Source organism: Salvelinus namaycush, chromosome 1 (genome assembly GCF_016432855.1).
Source record: "Salvelinus namaycush isolate Seneca chromosome 1, SaNama_1.0, whole genome shotgun sequence".
NCBI lineage: Eukaryota > Metazoa > Chordata > Actinopteri > Salmoniformes > Salmonidae > Salvelinus > Salvelinus namaycush.
Window position 1 is genome coordinate 25,551,636 of NC_052307.1, and position 15,648 is coordinate 25,567,283.

At 39.5% G+C, this 15,648-nt stretch overlaps 1 pseudogene; it reads left to right on the forward strand.

Moving 5' to 3' along the window:
* The first annotated feature begins 13,705 nt into the window (after window positions 1-13,705).
* On the forward strand, window positions 13,706-15,294 carry LOC120051187 (annotated as a pseudogene).
* Window positions 15,295-15,648: the final 354 nt, after the last annotated feature.

Below are 15,648 nucleotides of genomic sequence, written 5' to 3' on the forward strand. Positions count from 1 at the left end.
GAAATAACACATATGGAATCATGTAGTAACCAAAAAAGTGTTAAACAAATCAAAATAAATGCATAGTAGCCACCCTTTGCATTGATGACAGCTTTACACACTCTTGGCATTCTCTCAACCAGCTTCACCTGGAATGCTTTTTTTTTCAACAGTCTTGACGGAGTTCCCACATATGCTGAGCGCTTGTTGGCTGCCTTTCCTTCACTCTGTGGTCCAACTCATCCCAAATCATCTCAATTGGGTTGAGGTCGGGTGATTGTGGAGGCCAGGTCATCTGATGCAGCACTCCATCACTCTCCTTCTTGGCCAAATAGCTCTTACATAGCCTGGAGATGGGTTGGGTCATTGTTCTGTTGAAAAATAAATGATAGTCCCACTAACTGCAAGCCAGATGGGATGGTGTATTGCTGCAGAATGCTGTGGTAGCCATGCTGGTTAAGTGTGCCATGAATTCTAAATAAATCACGTGTCACCAGTAAAGCACCCCCACACCATCACACCTCCTCCTCCATGCTTCACGGTGGGAACCACACATGCGGAGATCATCCGTTCACCTACTCTGTATCTCACAAAGACACGGCAGTTGGAACAACAAATCTCAAATTTGGACTCAGAGCAAATGACAGATTTCAAACGGTCTGATGTCCATTGCTCGTGTTTCTTGGCCCAAGCAAGTCTTGTCTTTTTATTGGTGTCCTTTAGTAGTGGTTTCTTTGCAGCAATTCGACCATGAAGGCCTGATTCACACAGTCTCCTCTGAACAGTTGATGTTGAGATGTGTCTGTTACTTGAACTCTGTGAAGCATTTATTTGGGCTGCAATTTCCGATGCTGCAGCAGAGGTAACTCTGGGTCTTCCTTTCCTGTGGCGGTCCTCATGAGAGCCAGTTTCATCATAGCACTTGATGGTTTTTGCGACTGCACTTGAAAAAACTTTCGAAGTTCTTGAAATGTTCCGCATTGACTGACCTTCATGTCTTAAAGTAACGATGGACTGTCATTTCTCTTTGCTTATTTGAGCTGATCTTGCCATATTATGGACTTGGTCTTTAACAAATAGGGCTATCTTCTGAATACCACCCCTATCTTGTCACAACACAACTGATTGGCTCAAACGCATGTAGAAGGATAGAAATTCCACAAATGTACTTTTAACAGGGCACACCTGTTAATTGAAATGCATTCCAGGTGACTACCTCGTGAAGCTGGTTGAGAGAATGCCAACAGTGTGCAAAAGCTGTCATCAAGGGTGGCTACTTTGAAGAATCTCAAATATAAAATATATTTTGATTTGTTCAACCTTTTTTTGGTTACTACATGATTCCATATGTGTTATTTCATAGTTTTGATGTCTTCACTATTATTCTACAATGTAGAAAATAGTAAAAATAAAGAAAAACCCTTGAATGAGTAGTCGTGTCCAAACTTTTGACTGGTACTGTACATATTTTATAAAAAGTTATATGTAACTAAAGATATTGTTTGCAATAAACAGTCAATTATGAATATAAGTCAAGGACTACCAACGTCAACCTATGAAAAGCTAAGACTATTTGTAACATCAGCCACACAAAATGTACCCACATCAGGTGTACTGACATACAGCCAAATACATCCTCATTGTACTTCGTACACACAGCAGAACAATCTGCATCTCTGCCCTAAGTCACTGACGACAGACATTGCTTTGACCCATAAGATCTAGTAATAATTCCTTGCATCTCATGCAGCTCATAACTTATTTATTGTGTGATGACGAAGCAGTGAATGAGAGTGATGTGATTCCAAAAAAGAACCTTGAATATTGTCATGAACTAAGTCATTATGAATTCTAACAATGTGTACCTCTACAAACCTTTCACTAAACATATGACTGTACAACTGAAATAAATGACAAGGTTTCCATGATCCTTCTCACTTTTGTCAAATTGTGAAAAAGAGGGGGGCAGAGAGAGGGACAGACTGAGAGACAGAGAAAAATAGTGAGTGAGACAGACAGTGACAGAGATTTAGAGACATAACAGAGCGAGAGAGAGAATCAAATTGAGAGAGACAGACAGACACAGACGGACAGACGGAGGGAGGGCAGACAGAGAAGATGGGCTGAGAGAGGGTCAAAGAAATAGTGAGTGAGAGACAGACAGACCAGATAGAGAGTGAGTGTGAGAGACAGAATCTTGACTATAAAGAGAGATACATTTAGATGTAGAGTCTCTCTCTCGCTCTAGGAGAATAAACCCTGGACTCTCTCACTATAGGGGAATAAACCCTGGACTCTCTCTCACTATAGGGGAATAAACCCTGGACTCTCTCTCACTATAGAGGAATAAACCCTGGACCGCATAATGCTCACAGTAACTGCGTGGGGTTTGAAACAGTCATGCTACAAAAACATCCTTATCTCCTCAACCTCAACTCCTTGGGATGGAAACAATTATCCGGACTGGAGTTCAACTCGATTCCTATCAGGTAATTCCTGTTACAATTGGGTTTTTTAAAAGTGGCAGGCCGGTAAAGTATTCATTAATCACAACACAACCTACTGTGCTTTATAACACTACTACTATACAGGCCATAGTATATCAAAGGTGGCCAAAGCCAAGCAAGGCGCTGTGGTGTGGACGACAGATTAACCCAATGACAAAGCCAGGATTGAGCCATTTGTTGTTTTTTAAAGTCAGGGTGTCTAGCCAATATGATTATAAACACCAATGAACAAGTACAAACAAAATTCAGTTTGGTATGTTCTGCAAGGACAATTATGATGCTATGGTCACATAACCACTGATGAAATCAATCATCAGACACTTACCAGATAGTCATTCTGTACAGAAAGGGATGCATATCTGATAAACCTAAAGGACAGGCAGCTTCTCTACAACTATTAGCTTGCATAACACACAAACAAGAATGTATTCACACAGTGGAATGCAGTCAAACAGTAGGTCAGGGGGAGTATTCAAGAGGCCATCTCATAATTACAACAGTGATGCGTACTAGATGACCAATGAATTATGTTCTCGAATCAAAAATGGGTACAAATATGCAATGGGATCTTGTGACTTTATTGGCATCAGAAGAAAATTAAATTAGGTCAATTGTTAAGAGAGAACAAACATGAGTTTCATCATTCACATTGCCCACCAATATCAAAAGTGTGCACATTTGTTATATTCAGTGAATAAGGGCTCTAACAAGAATCAGGGGCTCAAGTAAGTATACCTTCTGCAAATGGAGAGCAACTATTAACCTAAACATGCAGTGCCACCTAGTGTAACAGCTGAGTCTGAACAATCTGCCTTAAATGTTGTAAGTGACCACCGATATAAGCTTTTTACTTGCTTTGTGGTGATGGGCACAATGTTCACACTTGTGCAGTGAGAAATGTGTGCGGGAAAAAAAAGGAATGGAAAATTTTAACCGATTTTTGCTATAGTCCTTGCAAATACTTTTTAGTAATTATAACACAGAAATGGATTAGCCCTCTGCTTATCTAGTCATTTTAAAGTTGGGTAGCCTATGCTGCATGCAACACTCTCTGGCCAAGGGCATGGTTAATGCAGTGAGTACAATGTATAAATCAAACGTTTGCCTGAACATTCTCATTTAAGGTCTGCAGTGAAGCCACGGGAGCAAACGTGTTTGGTACAGGGACATACAACATTTTCAAATTTGATTGTATTCAGCATTTGAATTTTGAAATATTATACTAAATTTAACTACAGAGATGCATTTTTCTTTCTGAGTGCTAATCGGGGACATTTCCGGGCACAGCTATAACTGGGGACAGGCAACCAAAATCAGGGACTGTCCCTGTAAATCGGGGGAAATTGGTCACGGTTCCGGTCTGCTTATGGGGTGGCTCTCCCATAGGCACCAATGCATTAGTAGAGTCTGGACTGCTTAGTTCAATGACTGTATATGAACCAAAAAATGGAGTGAGTGAGATGTTTCGCTTCCTCTTCCGTCTCAGGTGAAACAAATATTTTCAAGCCTTGAGACAATTGAGATACGGATTGTGTCTGTGTTCCATTCAGAGGGTGAATGGGCAAGACAACATATTTAAGTGCCTTTGAACGCGGTGGGGTAGTAGGAGCCAAGTGCACCAGTTTGAGTGTATCAAGAACTGCAATGCTGCTGGGTTTTTCATGCTCAACAGTTTCCCATGTGTATCAAGAATGGTGCACCACCCAAAGGACATCCAGGCATCTTGACACAAGTGTGGGAAGCATTCGAGTCAACATAGGCCAGCATCCCTGTGGAACACTTTCGACACCTTGTAGAGTCCATGCCCCGATGAATTGAGGTTGGTCTGAGAGCAAAAGCAGGTGCAAATCAATATTAGGAATGTTTTCCTAATATTACACTCAGAAAGTATTCAGAACCCTTGACTTTTCCCACATTTTGTTACGTTACAGCCTTATTCTAAAATTGATGAAATAGTTCATCAATCTACACACAATACCCCATAATGACAAAGCAAAAACAGGTTTTTGCAAATGTATTAAAAATAAAAAACGTATATATCACATTTACATAAGTATTCAGATCCTATACACAGTACTTTGTTGAAGCACCTTTGACAGCGATTACAGCCTCGAGTCTTCTTGGGTATGACGCTACAACACATTTGGGGAGAACGGGCTCGTTCTGATGACTGGAGAAGAATAGGTGGAATGGTATCTAAAACATAAAAAAATGGTTTTCAGGTGTACTCCAATCAAGTTGTAGAAACATCTCAATGATGATCAATGGAAACTTGATGCACATGAGCTCAAATTCGAGTCTCATTGTCACGGCCGTTAAAGGAAGAACTGGACCAAAGCGCAGCGTGGTGAGCGTACATATGCCTTTTATTTAGGATGACGCCGACAAAAACAAACAATACAAAAACAACCGTGAAGCTTAAGGCTATAGCGCCACAAACAAAGACAACTTCCCACACTGATAGGAGGTCAGAGACAACGATAGACGATAGACAGCTGTCCCTGATTGAGAACCATACCCGGCCAAAACATAGAAATACAAAATCATAGAAAAACAAAACATAGAATGCCCACCCCAAATCACTCCCTGACCAAACCAAATAGAGACATAAAAAGGCTCTCTAAGGTCAGGACGTGACACTCATTCTATTTTTCATACATTTTCCAAAATTCTTACTTCTTATGGCTGGGGGGCAGTATTGAGTAGCTTGGATGAATAAGTTGCCCAAAGTAAACGGCATGCTCCTCAGTCTCAGTTGCTAATATATGCATATTATTATTAGTATTGGATAGAAAACACTCGAAAGTTTCTAAAACTGTTTGAATGATGTCTGTGAGTATAACAGAACTCATATGGCAAACAAAATCCTGAGGAGAAATCAAAACAGGAAGTGAGAAATCTGAGCTTTGTATGTATTCACCAGAGTCCCCAATGAAATCCCCTTGAGATATTAATGATGTTGCACTGCCTAGGGGTTCCACTAGATGTCAACCATCAATATAAATTATAATGAGACTTCTATGGTGTTGTGGGAGTGAATGATAGCAGAATCTTTCAGGTGTCTGGCAGTCAGCCATTTTCTGATAACGCTTATTCCTCATGGTACCCACTTGCGTTCCATTTCTCATGAAGACAAGAAGGAATACTCCGGTTGGAACTTTATTGAAGCTATATGTTAAAAACATCCTAATGATTGATTCTGTACTTAGTTTGAAATGTTTCTTCGACCTGTAATATAACTTTTTGAAGTTTTTGTCCGATGTAACGCTGACCAGAATCAGCTTTTGGATATGTATACCAAACGCGCTAACAAAAGAAGGTATTTGGACATAAATAACGGACATTATCGAACAAAACAAACATTTATTGTGGACCTGGGATTCCTGGAGTGCTTTCTGATGTAGATCATCAAAGGTAAGGGAATATTTATCATGTAATTTCTTGTTTATGTTGACGTCAACATGACGGCTAATTGTGACTAATTCTTCTGAGCGCCGTCTCAGATTATTGCATGGCTGGCTTATTCCATAAAGTTTTTTTGAAATCAGACACAGCGGTTGCATTAAGGAGAGGTATATCTATAATTCCATGTGTATAACTTGTATTATCATCTACATTTATGATGAGTATTTCTGTTAAATGATGTGGCTATGCAAAATCACTGGATGTTTTTGGAACTAATGAATGTAACGTTTTTTTCTGTGGCTATATGTGGTGACCTAACATAATCGTTTGTGGTGCTTTTGCTGTAAAGCATATTTGAAATCGGACACTGTGGTGGGATTAACAACAAGAATAGCTTTAAAATGGTATGAGATACATGCATGTTTGAGGAATTTTAATTATGAGATTTTTGATGTTTTGAAAATGGCGCCCTGCACGTTCACTGGCTGCTGTCATATCGATCCCGGTAGCGGGATGCACCTGTTTTTGCTTTGTCATTATGGGGTATTGTGTGTAGATTGTATAAATAATTTAATCAATTTTAGAATAAGGCTGTAACAAAATTTGGAAAAGTCATGGGGTCTGAATACTTTCCGAATGTACAGTATCTTTCTATAATGTGTGGGAATACTTTGGAAGAGATTTCCCAAATTAAAATCACTTGGGCTGATTTGCTGGTATTTTTACAATCTTTTATGTCCCACAATAAAAATTAAAAAACGATATATATTTATTTATTTATTTTGCTCAGAAAACGTAGGGGACCAAATAAAATCACCCGCTGGCCGCCAGTTGGGGAACCCAGTGTAACTTTGTCCACAACTAGGCATTTAAATTAATATTTATATTAACAATTTTGACTTTGACTTTTGCTGTTTACTGATGCCTAGTTGAGGAAAGAAACGTAGCCTGGTGTCCTTGATCAACCAAACCTAAACTATTCGGTTTCACCCAAAAAGTGTTTCCCATCAACAAACACATATCCATAATCTCTAGGAACAATATCTTCTTTGGGCTGCAAGCCCGAAGCCGGGCACAATATGACAACAGCCACTTCAAGTGCAGGGCACGAAATTCAAAATATATTTTTTTGAAATATTTAACTTTCACACATTAACAAGTCCAATACAGCATATGAAAGATAAACATCTTGTGAATCCAGCCAACATGTCCGAGTTTTAAAATGTTTTACAGCGAAAACACCACATATATTTATGTTAGCTCACCACCAAATACAAAAAAGGACAGACATTTTTCACAGCACAGGTAGCATGCACAAAACCAACCTAACTAACCAAGAACCAACCAAACTAACCAAGAAACAACTTCATCAGATGACAGTCCTATAACATGTTATTCAATAAATCTATGTTTTGTTCGAAAAATGTGCATATTTGAGCTATAAATCAGTTTTACATTGCAGCTACCATCACAGCTACCGTCAGAAATAGCACCGAAGCAGCCAGAGTAATTACAGACACCAACGTCAAATACCTAAATACTCATCATAAAACATTTCTGAAAAATACATGGTGTACAGCAAATGAAAGACAGGCATCTTGTGATTCCAGCCAATATTTCCGATTTCTTAAGTGTTTTACAGCGAAAACACAATATAGCATTATATTAGCTTACCACAATAGCCAGAAACACAAGCCATTTACCAGCAGCAAATGTTAGCGATCGTAACAAACCAGCAAAAGATATATAATTTTTGACTAACCTTGATAAGCTTCATCAGATGACAGTCCTATAACATCAGGTTATACATACACTTATGTTTTGTTCGAAAATGTGCATATTTAGAGCTGAAATCTGTGGTTATACATTGTGCTAACGTAGCATCTTTTTCCCAGAATGTGCGGATATTTTTATGACACTCAACTATTCTGACCAAATAACTATACATAAACGTTACTAAAAAATACATGTTGTATAGGAAATGATAGATACACTAGTTCTTAATGCAATCGCCGTGTTAGAATTCTAAAAATAACTTCATTACGACATCCAGCTTAGTTATAGCGAGAGAGTGCCCAAAATCTGGGCGCAAACTACTAGTACAACATGTTCGACAGATATATGAAATAGCATCATAAAATGGGTCCTACTTTTGACGATCTTCCATCAGAATGTTGTACAAGGGGTCCTTTGTCCAGAACAATCGTTGTTTGGATTTAGAATGTCCTCTTCTCCAGTCAATTAGCACGGAAAGCTAGCAAAGTGGCGCTAAGCTCTCCTTCCTGAACATACGCAGACAAAGCAACACGCCTAACGTCCCGAAAAAATTTCAATAATCTAATAAAACTATATTGAAAAAACATACTTTACGATGATATTGTCACATGTATCAAATAAAATCAAAGCCGGAGATATTAGTCGTCTATAACGACAGCTTTTCAGAAGGCAATACCAGGTCCCTTCTCGCGCTCTCCAGAAAACAGGAAACTGGTGACACGTCATGCCGAGAGCTATTATTCGAGCCCAGATCAAGTTACACACTCCATTTCTTCTCTCACTGCCTGTCGACATCTAGTGGAAGACGTATGAAGTGCATTTATATTAATAAATATCAAGGACATTTATAGGCAGGCCCTACAACAGAGCATCGATTTCAGATTTTCCACTTCCTGTCAGGAAGTTTGCTGCAAAAGGAGTTCTGTTTTACTCACAGATATAATTCAAACGGTTTTAGAAACTACAGAGTGTTTTCTATCCAATAGTAATAATAATATGCATATTGTACGAGCAAGAATTGAGTACGAGGCCGTTTGAAATGGCCACCTTTATCCAAGTTACTCAATACTGCCCCTGCAGCCATAAGAAGATATTTACGATACGTCGGGTTGAATGTGTCCCTCGCTATCAAATAAGCGTTAAAAACATGTGAATAAAAACCGGAACATGGAAGATCCTGGATAAAACCGTGTTTTTAAAGCTTATTTTATAGCGAGGGACATATTCAACCCAACCTATTGCAAGTATTGTTTCTAGAGATTACGATTAGGGGTCATTCCACCAATTCTGTGCCTTTTGAGAAGTGTAACTTGGACAAAAAAAGTTTTCACCTAATTTTAACATTCTGTCATAAGGACCACATGTTCAACTTCATAAAAACACATGTCCCATCTCATGAGGTTAAACTCTTGCGATGGCATTCAGCAGTTGAAACAAGAGCAATGTCTCCCTGCCACTGTTTCGCTAAAAAGCTTAGGGATGGGAATGGAGAAATGTACCCACTTTCAAATTCATAGACAGAGGACTGACCATCCATGCTACTTATCAAAAGTGTAGTTTCAACCTTGTTTTAATGCTATTCAGTGTTTGTTTATATTTATTTTCTTTACAAACATTGGAGTGAAACAAGCTTATATATTGGGTTCTGATGGGGTATGACAGTTCATTAAGCTTTTATAAGTTATATTCTTCAAGAATCAATGGGTGGTACATATACAGTATATCATTAATTTAGTCCAACAATGGATGTAGCCACTGCAGATTGCCCCTTTAAACAAAAAAATACTATTGTAAGTGCCCTTTAAGTGCCAAATAAAGTAACAGGGTTGACAATTTCATGTGAAATCAGCCATAAATCTACTTGTGACAGGGGGAACGCAAGCTTGTTGTGTGCAACAGGGCATCGAAATTGAATACATGCTTCACAAAAAAAAGAAAAGTAAAAAAATTATTCTAGCCTGTCTATGGGTAACAGGGTTGAAGTTTTATGCTCGACCCACTCAGTTTTCCATCACAAAAACACCAGAAGAATTGGCAAAAACAGTAGAACCAGCTCACCTGCTTGTACAATATGATTTCACTATATTTACAAGGAATACTTTCCCCATATTAAAACGAGAGCTCAGATCACATAACAAGGATGAAATTACTTTGTCAAAGCAACCAAATAACCAGGGCTGTACAATGATGGTGAAAAGTCACAGAGGGTGCATGGAGGGACACTTAAGCAAGTCGTTATTCATATTTACATAACGGGTGGGTTTAATCTTGAATGCTGATTGGTTAAAAGCACATTCCAGCTGGTGTCTATTCCACGAGAGCACATTTTCTATGCCAGTCGAAATCGCGCCTCATTAGCATGGATGTATCCAAATAAACGTCACTAGAGAACAAGCTACTGTTGTTATTCTTTTTTACATTTGACGTGACTGTAAGTTAGCCATAGTTGGCTAGCTAGCAAGCAAGGAATAAGAATATTGCCAGCCAGTATGGCAATGGAACATTTAGAACGAACGGCTGGGTCACGTCGATAGATACAGAACTAAAAAACTGAGCGACAGGGTCGCATCTCTGGCAACCAAACCAATAGAACGAATGACAAGCTGGTTTAGGTGGCAACCTTAGATTTGTGTTGGAACTATATCTTGTGGAAGGATGAAATATGAATAAATTATTCTAAATAAAGTTTTTAATGAAAATATGTCCATTATTTGATTATGTTGGTAACCCGTTGTATAAAAGTGATAATGCCCTTGAAGCTGGTGTTTGGAGGATATATTGGCACAGGTATTGTGCCAATATATCCTCCAAACACCAGCTTCAAGGGCATTATCACTTTTTTAAAAATCTGATTGATTGAATTCTCCCTGTGGTCTATTTTAAAGGGCACTTAATTTAATATAACAGGCTTTTAAAATACAATATTGGCAATTTCTACTTAATGCAAAAGGCACTCTTTTCATGACACTTTTTTGGTGAAACCAAATAGTTTAGGTTAGGTTGATCAAGGACACCACGCTACTGTTCTTAAAAGTCCAAATTGTTAATATAAATGTTGATATAAATGCCTAGTTGCAGATGAAGTGGGAACCCTCTCCATTGGGTCACAACAGGTAGGTAGGATACATACATATTATGAATAGTCCTTCACAAATATGTCATTTAGTAGGCCTATTTATTATATAGCCTTAAAGTAAAAATTACACACTTGTATTACAGTAAAGTAAATGCCACGTTTACCTGTTCTGTCGCACTTCCTGGAAAATTGCAGCTCTGTGTAGATGCATCCCACTAAGCATGGACCGACGCCGACGTCTTTAGGACGTCTTTTTTAGGGCCAGTCTTGATTTCAAACCAATCATAGGCGTCTATGTTTGGTTCAGATTTTGGTCTTATTTGGGGACGGAGCTCATTCGAATAATACCCAGCATCACTTTACAAGTGTTCGTTTAACATTTAAATGTTGGTCATTCAGCAGACACTCTTATCCAGAGCAACACACAGTCAGTGCTAAGATAGATAAACAACATATCACAGTCATGGCAAGAAAAAAATATTTCTGCAATCGTTATTGAGGATGTTTATTTAACCTTTATTTAACTAGGCAAGTCAGTTAAGAACAAATTCTTATTTAAAATGACGGCCTACCAAAAGGCAAAAGGCCTCATGCAGGGACAGGGGCTGGGATTAAAAATATATATTTTTATAAAATATAAATATTGGACAAAACACACTATATAAAGAGAGACCAAAGACAACAACATAGCAAGGCAGCAACACATGACAACACAGCATGGTAGCAACACAACATAACAACAATATGGTAGCAACACAACATGGTAGCAGCACAAAACATGGTACAAACATTATTGGGCACAGACAACAGCACAAAGGGCAAGAAGGTAGAGACAACAATGCATCACACAAAGCAGCCACAACTGTCAGTAAGAGTGTCCATGATTGAGTCTTTGAATGAAGAGATTGAGATAAACTGTCCAGTTTGAGTGTTTGTTGCAGCTCGTTCCAGTCACTAGCTGCAGCAAACTGAAAAGACAAGCAACCTATGGATGTGTGTGCCTTGGGGACCTTTAACAGAATGTGACTGGCAGAACGGGTGTTGTACTGTGAAGGATGAGGGCTTCTTAGATATCATGTTTGACTACTTTGAAATTCATGCTGTTTTAAAGATTGCAACATAGAATATGTATTATTGCTCCAATCTTCAGTTGGCTCCCCTTTCCTATATTAAATGGATTTACAAATTATTATTGTCATATAATGCTTACTTCATTGAGAAATTTGGCCATTATTTGGAAATTATTGACCAAAAAAGACATCTTGTCAATGTCTGTAAATAGTGTCTTTTCAACTTTAATTCAGAACCGAAAAGGAACCTGATTTCAGTATTTCGGAAAATACTTATTTTAAACGTCAGGAAAATACATATGTTCACCTTTCATTCAGAACCTTTAATGAATGTCTGGAAAATACATCTAAAATTCATATTTTCAATGTCATTTTGCTTACTGGGTGTAGCTTCTGTGCAGAGGTCATGGCGGCTTGAAATCATTGCCTGAAGTAGAAAGAAGCAAGTCTGAAGAAAGCAGTCATCACAGACGTTGCCAATGTACAGAGTAACTAAATTGCATGTTGTGCAGCTAAGCAACAACCATAAACAAAGGCTTGGGAGCATGCTGTGTGCTGAGTCAGAAGAGGATAATACAAATACAAAGAAGCAAACCTGTAATACTGATGGTGGCGCGGTAGCCTACCACTGGAAATGTTCAAGTGCAGGGAATTACTTTTCTCTCCATATTCGTTGACACTCCTACTGCTGCACTGAATCCTGAAACCAAACTGTTGTCTGACGTTAAGAAAAATACCTATCTCAGCAAGGTGTATTTAGTGGGAAGCGATGAGTCAGGTTGAGCTGCGTGTGAACAGGTGGCCGACTTCAATGCATCTCAGACATGAGCGTTTGTTGTCACTGTCTGGGCCAGCCAGCACAGTAGCCCCCTTAGAAAGTTGTTGCTTTGAGTAAGAACCACGGACTGAGTTTGCCAATGATTCGTTTTCAAATATACTAAATGCCAGAATATTACTAGTATTGATGAAATAATATTTGTTTTATTATTTAATTTCCATGTGAAATTACTATTTTACAGCTTAATCTCAGTGAGGTTGAGGAAGGTCAGACCTCAGTCAGTGCTCCCGCTCATTGGGAAAATTATGCAACAGATCAGTACAGACTCCTCTCTCTGTCCAGAATATCCATCATCCTTTGGCCTTCCAGAATTCACCAGGAGAGCAACAGAATTGGCTTCGGGCAGGGACTGCCATGCCATTGTGGAGAACTGGGTAATGTTGACTGCCTACTGTATATCTTCCATGGATCAACTTTACCTCACATGTGATCCTCACAGTTTGCTCATACTGTAGATGGCTTGCTGATTTATAGCCGAAAAACAAATTAAACAAGCACTGCACCCAGCCATCAGTCACAAACAGCCACCTGGACACACAGATAGGCCTATCACAAGCTCAACGGCAGCATACAGTAGCCTCTGCAATTTGGCCACCCCTTCCCTAGCCACACACTACTTTTTATATAACCAATCAACATGAGCTTGTAAGTGGCATCGGATAATGAATAATGACTGCGACTGAATTGATTGTACCGACCTCCCTTGTGCTCATAATACTGTAGGTGTTGTGTGTGCAGACTGGGCTGTACTGGGGGCTGTTCATCTGGGGGCTGAGCTCTTGAAGCACTGGTACAATGTGAGCGGTGTTTGGTGTGTGCCAGTCTATCTTTCCTCCCCCTGTGATGGTAAGTAGGGGCTTAGCAAACTATTATCACAAAAGAAACATGTGCATAGTAAAAAAGCACAATCAAAAGGGTAGAGGAATAGTATTGGTATTACTGACAGTGTTGGTGCTGAAACTGTAAAGTGATCCTGTTCCTTTTTGCAGACTCCTTGACTGGTATCGCTAAGGCAGCAGGCATCCAGGATGTCCGTTGGTACCGGTATTGGGATATGGAGCAGAGGGGTGTGGGTGTGCAGAAAATGATGGCAGATCTGGAGATGGCTCCAGAGCAGAGTGTCATTGTTCTGTCTGCTTCTTCTCACTGCCCTACTGGTTCAGACCTCCCAGAAGCACTGGAGACTTAGTCCTCACAGAGCTTATGGTGAGTACTGCTCCATAATCCAAATGTTTTTACAGTCTTTAGTAATGATGGCTGTTATCAATGTTTTTTTTATATTCTTTTGAGGTTGTTGTTCTAGTAGTCCTGTTCAGTCTCCTCATGCTCTCTCTCTCTTCTTCTCTCTGAATCTTTCTCTCTTCTACACTCCCAGAGGAGTAGGTTTTTTGCTGTCTTCCTTCTGCCTGCACAGGGCCCATGCCACGGGGTCTTTGAATAAGACTCCTGGCCAGTGCATCAGTGTGCCTCTCTGGGGATGGAGCTTCTGTCCTTCTCCTACAGCTTTGGGCTTTACGGTCACTTTAATGGTGAGTCACTTCAATGGTTCACTTGCCTCTCAGTGTATCTTTCATCGAATGTGATGATTGCAAGATCACAGGACATACAGTAGACTGACAGTTAATCTCTGTAGGGAAATGCATTGTCTTATATAGTAGGCATCCTCAATTTGTACTTACTGCAAGCGAGCGGGTTGGGAACCTCTTTTGTGCCCTAAAGCAGAGCTCCAAACTGCTAGCCGTTCAGTCCCAGGCCTAATCATTCATCATAAGCTAAATAGACCTCTGTGTAAATCCCTGTCCTAGGCAGTAGGGAGTGAACAGCATGGTGGAGAGAGGCATGCTGGTCAGAGAGAGAAGCTCAGGCTTCTGGGATGTCCTGGCAGCTGGGATCACCTGATCCAGCATGGTGGACTGTACTGCTGCACTTGGCTGAATGGTGAGCAAACCATCTTAGTCAAGCTCAGAATTTGTCATCTTTTGACCAATTCAAACAGAACAATGTAGCTACTCCATTTAGGCATTGCAACTTCCGGTCTACATTGATCGTGGAATTGGTCGAAAGTCTAAGAGCATTTGAAAACATCAAGACAGGTTGCTTTTGTTTCTTTGCTTTTAAAGAACCAGCATTCTCTACCTAGACTTTGCTGTCAGCACTTTTCTCACACAATTTCCATGTCTAGTTTGCTTTCATCCACTTTATTCTCAAATATATTCATTATACCATTATCAATGATGCTGTACAGTTTTCCTGAACTGAATTGAACCCCTTTTAGCCGAGCTGAGTTGGAGCAGTCATGCTTTGTAAAAGCGTCTGATAAATGACATAATATACAGTATTATGTCCATGTCCACAATGCTCAATATAATAATTGCCAGTTCTTTTGTACTAATACACTACCTGGTACCAGTAAATGATGTAAAATAAAATAAGTGCTATGTTCCATGTTGAAAATGTATTTTCTTTGATCTTCGATTATGACCTCTTCCCCTGTCTCCTTTAGTCCAACAAGTGGAATTAATGGAAAATAGTAGACATATCTACCTGCTTCCCAATGGCTGTCTGAATGTGAGTGCTATCAACAGCCGTAACCTAGACTACGTAGCTGAGTCCATCCACCTTGCATTGACCTCTGTCTTCTGAAGTCCGGGCCCTCATTACATTATAGTGACAGCCTCTATAAAACTCTTATTCAGCTTGACTAAATCCTGTGAAAGAAGCATCTTTATGTCACATAGAGTACCAAACGAATGAGTGCTGGACGCATAAGGAAAATGGCGTTTAGTTATCATTTGAAACAAAGTGTAATGTCAAGCTTTCAAATAGAGATAGGGAATATGAATTATTATCTGCATAGCTGGAGAAATACGGTGGGCATGTAGTTGTGGTGTGATGGTCCAGTAAGGAGCACTCTTTCCTCTGGTCTCAACCTGGTCTCAGAGTATTTTGTATTATTCTGTATGTAAATCCGAGACATCCCATTTAGTAATGGTAATA